Below are 12676 nucleotides of genomic sequence, written 5' to 3'. Positions count from 1 at the left end.
GAACAGGATGAATGGTGGATTCATTGGAGGATATTTTTTTCTCTTAACACAGCCTCAGTGGACCGAGGTAAAGGGAAAGGGGCGGACTGTTAAGAAAGGTAGCAGAGGCACTGAATAGGAAAAACACAAACAAAACCAAAATCACATTATTTTGCACTGCAAATTCAAAGTCAAACAGGATTCCTAACGTAGAATCACAGGGATGGTGGCAGAATGGACTTGCTGAGAAGAGGAAAAACTATTGCTTCAGTCACAACTGACACAACAAATCCAAGAGGAAATTCAAAGGTCCCTTCCCTTTGGGCATGCTGCAGTCCTGAGTTCCCATTCAAACTCCTTCATGGCTTTCTCTAGGACTGTTTTTCCTGAGTGGCCTTTTCTGATTTAGCTAGCCTGGAGTCAGGAGACCTGGATTTTAATTCCAGCTCTTCAACTAGCAATCTGTGTGACTGCAGGCAAATCATATACCACTCTGAGAGTTTGTGCTCATTTGTAAAGTGGTCACGCTAGCACCTTCCTCCTGATCTCTCAGGCTTGTTTGGAGAGTCAAGAGGGAAGCAATAAGTGTAATGGTTAAAAGCATGGATTCTATAGCAAGCCTGCCTAGGTTTGAAACTCTGCTTCACCAACTGTGTTGCCTTGAGCAAGTGACATACATTCTGGCCTCAATTTCTTCATCTGTAAAATGGGGATAACAATAGCACCTATACTACCGAGTTGTTATAGGGATTGACTGAGTTAGTACAGGGAAATTGCTTAGAACAGTGCCTGACATTTAACATAAGTGTGTTAATTATTATTGTCCACATGGGAAAGAAATTTAAAGCTCTTAAAAGCTCTGTCAAACATGAGACAGTGAGGAGAAAAAAATCTTCTTCAGATCAGTAATCTTTGATACATGTCAGTATCACTGAAGAAGCCACACTGAGCTCTTGGGTATTGCCAGCTGATCAAAAGAATGAATTCCAGTGGGAGGAAGAGAGGAGAAAAACAGAAAGGTGAAGAATATGAGAGAAAAAAGAAAAAGTGACTTGGAAGTTGTTCCATAAGAATTGGCACCTGGCAGATGATTGTTTTTCTTCTAAAACCCAGCACAGTCTTCACTTTCTGAAGGTAGCATTGTAAAGGGGGGGGGAAAAAAAAAGAAAGAAAGAAAGAAAAGAAAAAAGATGCCTTAGGCTGTGACATCAGACTGCCTGGGATTATATCCTCAGCTATGCCATTTACAGGCTGTAGGCAAGTGATTCAACCTAACTCTGAGACTATTTACTCTTCCATAAAATGGGGATGATAACAAATATTTAGCTCATAGGTTTTCACAAGGAGGAATGAAATCACTACTTAAGGCATTTAGAACACTGCTGAGCACTTTTCACACAGCAACTGTCAGTAGATAGTATTCCTGACTCCTGAAATATGCCTAGTGGCGTTCATAGTGCTGTACAGGTAAACTATTAAAAGTGTCAGTACAACCAGCTGCATACAGTGGAGCTCAAGGGTATTAAGTGAGAAGCGGAGCTGGGATTCTAATCCAGCCCTTTCTGCTTCCCAAGACCCATGCTCCACTGCCTCCCAAATGAATCTCCAAGCGTAAATCACATTCATTCCACTGCAAAGCACATCACTTAACATCCTAAAATAGAACTTTTGCATGCATTAAAGAAATGGCAGCATTTTACATAAGCCCACGTTGTTATTTTAAAGCCAAAGTTGAACAGCTAATAAAAATTAGAGTAACTAGGGCTTCCCTGCTGGCGCAGTGGTTAAGAGTACGCCTGCCGATGCAGGGGACACGGGTTCGTGCCCCGGTCCGGGAAGATCCCACATGCCGCGGAGCGGCTGGGCCCGTGAGCCATGGCCGCTGAGCCTGCGTGCCCGGAGCCTGTGCTCTCTAACGGGAGAGGCCACAACAGTGAGAGGCCCGCGTACCACAAAAAAAAAACAAAAAAATATTAGAGTAACTATGGTTTATTAAATGCTGAGCATTTGACATACATCACATCATCAGCATCACTGTCTTCAATGTCATTATTTATCTTACTGATTACCTGTTAGGTGTCTGGGGCTGTGCTTCACGTTTGCTATTTGTGCTTCTCAAACTTTACACTGCATAAGAATCACCTGGAGATCTTGTTAAAATGCAGATTCTGATTCAGTAAGTCTGGGGATAGCCTGAGAGTCTACGTTTAAAATAAGCTCCCAGGTGATATCATTGCTGCTCTTTTGTAAATCTTATCGAGAGGAACAAGCTTTTATAGCATTTTTTTATTCATTCCCCACATGAATACTGTTACAAGAATTTTAGAGAAACTATTGTGCTCATTTTACTGAAGAATAGACTGCAGTTCAAATAGTCTATGTTCCCTGCCTCAGGATATACTGACAAGGAGACAGAGCCGGAATTCAATCTACCATCTTTCTCAGTCCAATGTCCTTTCAGACCTTCCCTCAAATACACTGTAGAGTATATATAGTCTGCTTCATGACTCAGCACTTTCAGATTTTCACATTTATTTTAGAAAGAGAATGCTTTCCATTAGCCAAGTGTTCATATGCATTAAAAAAAAACTTAATAGGATATCAAAAGATGATAAATATCCACCCTTGCTCTCTATAAAACCAGTCTAGGAGGAAGGCAGACAAATAAACAACCATTTAAAATATAATATGAAGATAATCAGGGCTGGCAGGGCATGGGAAATCAAGGACTTCAATACAGCCTCATGGGAGTTTCAGCTGGTACAGCCTTTCTGGTGGGCAATGTGATTATACATCAAAATTCAAAAGATACGTGCAGATTTACACAGCAATTTCATTTCTAGGCATTTGTCATAGAAAAATAGACAAGCAAAGAAATGTATATATAAGGACGTTCACTGCAGCATTATTTAAGAATAGTGAAAAATTGAATACAGTTGAATAACTGAATTTAGTATCCACTGAAATGAAATTAAGTAAGTTATTTTGCACTCGCACTATGGAAAACTGTAGATCTATTTAGATGAATAAACTAAATCTATATAAATTGACTTGGATAATTATCCATACTATATTTTTATGCAGGAAAAAAAGCCTGTTATTGAACGGTATGTTTGGTAAGACTGCTTGGGTAACGAATGCTTTTATAACTGATAAAACCAAGATATGTAAAGGGTGCTTTATACACATGGCGCTTATCAGGGGGTGAGGTAAATGTAAAGGTTCTCCCTTTCTCCTTTATGTAGTTGTATTCAAGATTTTACCAAGTGGACATACTGTTTATGCAACTGGCAATAACTACAAGGATATTGCCATGGTGAAGGCGAAACATCAACTCTCAGAAAGATTATAGCAGAGGGTGTTCAGAGGCTTACTGTGAGTAAGAAGCAAGAACTCCTTGCTCTGTCTAATGAGGTTCGGGAAACTCAGCAGAGAGGTGAACTCCCAAACACAGCTAGAAGTCTGAGTAGTATTTCCTTAGAAGGTGAAAACAGGAGAAAGCAACCGAGATTAGAGGGACAGTTTAGGCAAATTATTTTGACTTGGTGACACCAGAATGAATAGATCCTGGTCCTATCTTCCCTCAAGGAGCTCCCAACAAATGTGAGAAGACAGTGCATACATAAGACAGTTCACTACGCAAAGCAAGACGATGTAGGCACTGGAAGGGGTGACGATGGTTTCCACAAGGACTTTTCTGAGCAAGAAGATTTAGTTATTTCTACAGGGGTTCTAAATTTTTCCCCAACCCCAACATATTAGAATAATAGGACACTTTTCATCATAATGGTGACACAGAAGGGTAAAAATTCATGAGGAAATTGGAGGCTGGGTATGTCAGTTTCCCCTTGAAAACTCCTGGCCAGAAAGGCATTTTGGAACGGAATGCTTGAGGGGCACTGAGTAAACAAGGTTGGCTGAAAAGCTACTTAGTTTGTGGAATTTTGAGGACCTATGCTGAGTGCATACAACATCCCCAAATTGTCTACCGATTGTATTCTAGTATGCAAATGTTATAACATAAAATAAGCTAAGACTGGAAATGTTAAAAAAAATCACTCATCTTCTACCAATTTAACTCCATACACTTTGTACTGATTATTAACTCTTCGTCCATAAGCATACATCTTATTTAATAGTAATAATACATGTATACTCTGTTCATTGATTTTTGTTGCTTAACATTATAGGTGCACATTTTCCCATGTAAATACACAGTCCATAACTGAAATCTTAATGACTGCATTATATTCCATTGAATTGATGTACCATAACTTATTTACCTAGTTGTCAGACAGTTAAGCTGTAATGAGTGACATGATTTATATCTCCTTTTTATATTCCCCTAATTTTTTTCTTTATAATACATTAGCCAGAAATAGATTATTGATCAAGAATTATAAATCATTTTTTTGTCTCTCTAAAAGGCCAAATTTCCATGACTACTCAGCACATGAGTGCACATAGTTTTACCACAATGTCACTACTACTTGGTACTTTTTTTTTTTTTATTCCTTAATATTAAAGAATGTAGCATGTAGTGGGAGGCTTCCGGGAAGATGGCGGAAGAGTAAGACGCGGAGATCACCTTCTTCCTCACAGATACACCAGAAATACATCTACACGTGGAACAACTCCTACAGAACACCTACTGAACGCTGGCAGAAGACCTCAGACCTCCCAAAAGGCAAGAAACCCCCCACGTACCTGGGTAGGGCAAAAGAAAAAAAGAAAAAACAGAGACAAAATAATAGGGGGGACGGGACCTGCACCAGTGGGAGGGAGCTGTGAAGGAGGAAAGGTTCCCGCACACTAGAAGCCCCTTCGCGGGCGGAGACTGCGGGTGGCGGAGGGGGAAAGCTTCGGAGCTGCAGAGGAGAGCACAGCAACAGGGGTGCGGGGGGCAAAGCGGAGAGATTCCTGCACAGAGGATCAGGGCCGACCGGCACTCACCAGCCTGAGCAGCTTGTCTGCTCACCCGCCAGGGCGAGTGGGGGCTGGGAGCTGAGGCTCGGGCTTCGGTCAGAGCACGGGGAAAGGACTGGGGTTGGCGGCTTGAACACAGCCTGCAAGGGGTTAGTGCGCCACGGCTAGCCGGGAGGGAGTCCGGGGAAAAGTCTGGACCTGCCGACGAGGCAAGAGACTTTTTCTTACCTCTTTGTTTCCTGGTGCGCAAGGAGAGGGGACTAAGAGCACTGCTTAAAGGAGCTCCAGAGACGGGCGTGAGCCGCGGCTAAAAGCGCGCACCCCAGAGACGGGCGGGAGACGCTAAGGCTGCTGCTGCCGCCACTAAGAAGCCTGTGTGCGAGCACAGGTCACTCTCCACACCTCCCCTCCCGGGAGCCTGTGCAGCCCGCCACTGCCAGGGTCCCGGGATCCAGAGACAACTCCCCCTGGAGAACGCACGGCGCGCCTCAGGCTCGTGCAACGTCACGCCGGCCTCTGCCGCCGCACGCACGCCCCGCACTCCGTGCCCCTCCCTCCCCCGGCCTGAGGGAGCCACAGCCCGCGAATCAGCGGCTCCTTTAATCCCGTCCTGTCTGAGCGAAGAACAGGCGCCCTCCGGCGACCTACACGCAAAGGCGGGGCCAAATCCAAAGCTGAGCCCCTGGGAGCTGTGAGAACAAAGAAGAGAAAGGGATCTCTCTCCCAGCAGCCTCAGAAGTAGCAGATTAAAGCTCCATAATCAACTTGATGTACCCTGCATCTGTGGAATACATGAATAGAAAACGAATCATCGCAAATTAAGGAGGTGGACTTGAGAGCAAGATTTATTATTTTTCCCCTTTTCCTCTTTTTGTGAGTGTGTATGTGTATGCTTCTGTGTGACATTTTATCTGTGTAGCTTTGCTTCCAACATTTGTCCTAGGGTTCTATCCATCCGTTTTTATATATATTTTTTTCTTTTAATAATTATTTTTATTTTAATAACTTTATTATATTTTATCTTACTTTATTTTATTTTACTTTATCTCCTTTCTTTTTTTCTTCCTTCCCTCCTTCCTTCCTCCCTCCCTCCCTCCTTTCTCTCTTTCTATTTCTACTAATTCTTTCATTCTACTTTTTCTCCCTTTTATTCTGAGCCATGGGGATGAAAAGGCTCTTGGTGCAGCAGCCAGGAGTCAGTGCAGTGCCGCTGAGGAGGGAGAGCCAACTTCAGGACACTGGTCCACAAGAGACCTCCCATCTCCAAATAATATCAAATGGTGAAAATCTCCCAGAGATCTCCATCTCAACACCAGCACCCTGCTTAACTCAACGACCAGCAAGCTACAGTGCTGGACATCCTATGCCAAACAACTAGCAAGACAGCAACACAACCCCCCATTAGCAGAGAGGCTGCCCAAAATCATAATAAGGCCACAGACACCCCAAAACACACCACCAGACGTGGACCTGCCCACCAGAAAGACAAGATCCAGCCTCATCCACCAGAACACAGGCACTAGTCCCCTCCACCAGGAAGCCTACAGAACCCACTGAAACAACCTTAGCCACTGGGGACAGACACCAAAAACAACGGGAACTACGAACCTGCAGCCTGCAAAAAGGAGACCCCAAACACAGTAAGATAAGCAAAATGAGAAGACAGTAAAACACATGGCAGATGAAGGAGCAAGATAAAAACCCACCACACCTAACAAATGAAGAGGAAATAGGCAGTCTACCTGAAAAAGAATTCAGAGTAATGATAGTAAAGATGATCCAAAATCTTGGAAATAGAATAGACAAAATGCAAGAAACATTTAACAAGGACCTAGACGAACTAAAGATGAAACAAACAACGATGAACAACACAATAAATGAAATTAAAAATACTCTAGATGGGATCAAGAGCAGAATAACTGAGGCAGAAGAACAGATAAGTGACCTGGAAGATGAAATAGTGGAAATAACTACTGCAGAGCAGAATAAAGAAAAAAAGAACGAAAAGAACTGAGGACAGTCTCAGAGACGTCTGGGACAACATCAAATGCACCAACATTCGAATTATAGGGGTTCCAGAAGAAGAAGAGAAAAAGAAAGGCACTGAGAAAATATTTGAAGAGATTATAGTTGAAAACTTCCCTAATATGGGAAAGGAAATAGTTAATCAAGTCCAGGAAGCACAGAGAGTCCCACACAGCATAAATCCAAGGAGAAATATGCCAAGACACATATTAATCAAACTGTCAAAAATTAAATACAAAGAAAACATATTAAAAGCAGCAAGGGAAAAACAACAAATAACACACAAGGGAACCCCCATAAGGTTAATAGCTGATCTTTCAGCAGAAACTCTGCAAGCCAGAAGGGAGTGGCAGGACATATTTAAAGTGATGAAGGAGAAAAACCTGCAACCAAGATTACTCTACCCAGCAAGGATCTCATTCACATTTGATGGACAAATTAAAACCTTTACAGACAAGCAAAAGCTGAGAGAGTTCAGCACCACCAAACCAGCTCTACAACAACTGCTAAAGGAACTTCTCTAGGCAAGAAACACAAGAGAAGGAAAAGACCTACAATAACGAACCTAAAACAATTAAGAAAATGGTAATAGGAACATACATATTGATAATTACCTTAAATGTAGATGGACTGAATGCTCCCACCAAAAGACACAGATTGGCTGAATGGATACAAAAACAAGACCCATATATTTGCTGTCTACAAGAGAGCCAATTCAGACCTAGAGACACATGCAGACTGAAAGTGAGGGGATGGAAAAAGATATTTCATGCAAATGGAAACCAAAAGAAAGCTGGAGTAGCAATTCTCATAACAGACAAAATAGACTTTAAAATAAAGACTATTAGAAGAGACAAAGAAGAACACTACATAATGATCAAGGGATCAATCCAAGAAGAAGATATAACAATTGTAAATATTTATGCACCCAACACAGGAGCACCTCAAAACATAAGACAAATACTAACAGCGATAAAAGGGGAAATCGACAGTAACACGTTCATAGTAGAGGACTTTAACACCCCACTTTCACCAATGGAAAGATCATCCAAAATGAAAATAAATAAGGAGACACAAGCTTTAAATGATACATTAAACAAGATGGACTTAATTGATATTTATAGGACATTCCATCCGAAAACAACAGAATACACATTCTTCTCAAGTGCTCATGGAACATTCTCCAGGATAGATCATATCTTGGGTCACAAATCAAGCCTTGGTAAATTTAAGAAAATCAAAATTGTATCAAGTATCTTTTCCGACCACAACGCTATGAGACTAGATATCAATTACAGGAAAAGATCTGTAAAAATTACAAACACATGGAGGCTAAACAACACACTACTTAATAATGAAGTGATCACTGAAGAAATCAAAGAGGAAATAAAAAAATACCTAGAAACAAATGAGAATGGAGACACGACGACCCAAAATCTATGGGATGCAGCAAAGGCAGTTCTAAGAGGGAAGTTTATAGCAATACAATCCTACCTTAAGAAACAGGAAACATCTCAAATAAACAACCTAACCTAACACCTAAAGCAATTAGAGAAAGAAAAACAAAAAAACTCCAAAGTTAGCAGAAGGAAAGAAATCATAAAAATCAGATCAGAAATAAATGAAAAAGAAATGAAGGAAATGATAGCAAAGGTCAATAAAACTAAAAGCTGGTTCTTTGAGTAGATAAACAAAATTGATAAACCATTAGCCAGACTCATCAAGAAAAAAAGGGAGAAGACTCAAATCAATAGAATTAGAAATGAAAAAGGAGAAGTAACAACTGACACTGCAGAAATACAAAAGATCATGAGAGATTACTACAAGCAACTCTATGGCAATAAAATGGACAACCTGGAAGAAATGGACAAATTCTTAGAAATGCACAACCTTCCAGGAAACAAGGAAGAAATAGAAAATATGAACAGACCAATCACAAGCAGTGAAACTGAAACTATGATTAAAAATCTTCCAACAAACAAAAGCCCAGAACCAGATGTCTTCACAGGCGAATTCTATCAAACATTTAGACAAGAGTTAACACCTATCCTTCTCAAACTCTTCCAAAATATAGCAGAGGGAGGAACACTCCCAAACTCATTCTACAAGGTCACCGTCACCCTGATACCAAAACCAGGCAAGGATGTCACAAAGAAAGAAAACTACAGGCCAATATCACTGATGAACATAGATGCAAAAATCCTTAACAAAATACTAGCAAACAGAATCCAACAGCACATTAAAAGGATCATACACCATGATCAAGTGGGGTTTATTCGAGGAATGCAAGGATTCTTCACTATATGCAAATCAATCAATGTGATACACCATATTGACAAATTGAAGGAGAAACACCATATGATCATCTCAATAGATGCAGAGAAAGCTTTCGACAAAATTCAACACCCATTTATGATAAAAACCCTGCAGAAAGCAGGTATAGAGCGAACTTTCCTCAACATAATAAAGGCCATATATGACAAACCCACAGCCAACATTGTGGTCAATGGTGAAAAACTGAAAGCATTTCCACTAAGATCAGGAACAAGACAAGGTTGCTCACTGTCACCACTCTTATTCAACATAGTTTTGGAAGTTTTAGCCACAGCAATCAGAGAAGAAAAAGAAATAAAAGGAATCCAAATCAGAAAAGAAGAAGTAAAGCTGTCACTGTTTGCAGATGACATAATACTATATAGAGAATCCTAAAGATGCTACCAGAAAACTACTAGAGCTAATCAATGAATATGGTAAAGTAGCAGGATACAAAATTAATGCACAGAAATCTCTGGCATTCCTATACACTAATGATGAAAAATCTGAAAGTGAAATAAAACACTCCCATTTACCATTGCAACAAAAAGAATAAAATATCTAGGAATAAACCTACCTAAGGAGACAAAAGACCTGTATGCAGAAAATTATAAGACACTGATGAAAGAAATCAAAGATGAAACAAATAGATGGAGAGATATACCATGTTCTTGGATTGGAAGAATCAACATTGTGAAAATGACTCTACTACCCAAAGCAATCTACAGATTCAATGCAATCCCTATCAAACTACCACTGGCATTTTTCACAGAACTAGAACAAAAACTTTCACAATTTGTATGGAAACACAAAAGACCCCAAATAGCCAAAGCAATCTTGAGAACGAAAAACGGAGCTGGAGGAATCAGGCTCCCTGACTTCAGTAATCAAGCTACAGTAATCAAGACAGTATGGTACTAGCACAAAAACAGAAATATAGATCAATGGAACAGGATAGAAAGCCCAGAGATAAACCCACGCACATATGGTCACCTTATCTTTGATAAAGGAGGCAGGAATGTACAGTGGAGAAAGGGCAGCTTCTTCAATAAGTGGTGCTGGGAAAACTGGACAGCTACATGTCATAGAATGAAATTAGATCATTCCCTAACACCATACACAGAAATAAGCTCAAAATGGATTAAAGACCTAAATGTAAGGCCAGAAACTATCAAACTCTTAGAGGAAAACATAGGCAGAACACTCTATGACATAAATCACAGCAAGATCCTTTTTGACCCACTTCTTAGAGAAATGGAAATAAAAACAAAAATAAACAAATGGGACCTAATGAAACTTCAAAGCTTTTGCACAGCAAAGGAAATCATAAACAAGACCAAAAGACAACCCTCGAGTGGGAGAAAACATTTGCAAATGAAGCAACTGACAAAGGATTAATATCCAAAATTTAGAAGCAGCTCATGCAGCTCATTAACAAAAACAAAACAAAACAAAACAAAAATTCAAAAATGGGCAGAAGACCTAAATAGACATTTCTTCAAAGAAGATATACAGACTGACAACAAACACATGAAAGAATGCTCAACATCATTAATCATTAGAGAAATGTAAATCAAAACTACAATGAGATATCACCTCACACCGGTCAGAATGGCCATCATCAAAAAATCTAGAAACAATAAATGCTGGAGAGGGTGTGGAGAAAAGGGAACCCTCTTGCACTGCTGGTGGGAATGTGAATTGGTACAGCCACTATGGAGAACAGTATGGAGGTTCCTTAAAAATCTACAAATAGAACTACCATATGACCCAGCAATCCCAGTACTGGACATATACCCTGAGAAAACCATAATTCAAAAAGAGTCATGTATCACAATGTTCATTGCAGCTCTATTTACAATAGCCCAGAGATGGAAACAACCTAAGTGTCCATCATCAGATGAATGGATAAAGAAGATGTGGCACATACTGGAATGTTACTCAGCCATAAAAAGAAACGAAATTGAGCTATTTGTAATGAGGTGGATAGACCTAGAGTCTGTCATACAGAGTGAAGTAAGTCAGAAAGAGAAAGACAAATACCATATGCTAACACATACATATGGAATTTAAGAAAAAATAAATGTCATGAAGAACCTAGGGGTAAGACAGAAATAAAGACACACACCTACTAGAGAATGGACTTGAGGATATGGGGAGGGGGAGGGGTAAGCTGTGACAAAGCGAGAGAGAGGCATGGACATATATACACTACCAAATGTAAGGTAGATAGCTAGTGGGAAGCAGCCGCATAGCACAGGGAGATCAGGTCGGTGCTTTGTGACCGCCTGAAGGGATGGGATAGGGAGGGTGGGAGGGAGGGAGACACAAGAGGGAAGAGATATGGGAACATATGTATAACTGATTCACTTTGTTATGAAGCAGAAACTAACACACCATTGTAAAATTATACTTCAATAAAGATGTTAAAAAAAAAGAATGTATAATGGAGACTTTCTAGGGTGTGATTTTTAAGGTCTTCAATTACAAGTGCTAGTGAGTTTTTTTATTCTGTGTTAGTGTAGAGACTGAGAATTTACTGGGTTACAGGCTTCTGTGTGCTTGGACAAGATGTTTACTGTATTTATACTTCTGCTTCTTATCCACACAATGGGGATAATAATAACATTTATCTGGTTGGATCATTGTGAGGGTTAAATGAGTTAATACACGTAAAGAACCTAGAAGGGTGCCTAGTACATGATAATCACTCATGTTATGTTACATATTATCATTGTTGCTGTTATCGGTAGGACAAGTAGTGGTTTTATACTGATAGAAGCAAAGAAGTAGAATTTCTGTTTCCTATTATAAGAATTGATAGTGCTGATTGTTTGGGCTATAAATATTTTCTCTAATTTATTTACATATATGCCTTTTGCATATATACTCTTTCTATATTTACATATTACTGTGTTAATTATGATTAAGACCACATAGCTAGCTACCTATTGATGGATAATTTCAAGGAGGTACTTTGTCTCTTTTTGTCTCCATTTCTTCAAGCAACAAATACAAGAATGGACATACCTTACAAGACTTTTGTGAGGACTTGGAATAATATACAAAATTAAACAGAGAAAATTTATTCCTCTTAGAGGCTAATGTAGGAATTACCTTAGAAACAGGGCCTCCTTTTTTCAGAAATTGCCATGATAAGCCCACTTGAGGTGGGCTTCAAGGCTTTAATGAAAGAAAGGAAGTCATTTTTCATGAGATAAGGAAGAAAATTTTTCCTGAGGAGAGAGAAGAGGAGAGTGGTTGGGGAAGGAGGAACAAAAAAATGGCAAAGGCTTTGTGGTAACATCCTGTGTTGTTGCCCTGTGACATTCCACAATCTCCCTAAAGATCCTATACTCACAAAAATATATGGAGTAAGTTCATTTTAGGGGGAAAAACTGAGCTTGACATGGGACAGTAGAGAGCCCCTAGA

This window comes from Tursiops truncatus, chromosome 8, assembly GCF_011762595.2.
Source record: "Tursiops truncatus isolate mTurTru1 chromosome 8, mTurTru1.mat.Y, whole genome shotgun sequence".
NCBI lineage: Eukaryota > Metazoa > Chordata > Mammalia > Artiodactyla > Delphinidae > Tursiops > Tursiops truncatus.
Note: the sequence above shows the minus strand (reverse complement) of the source record.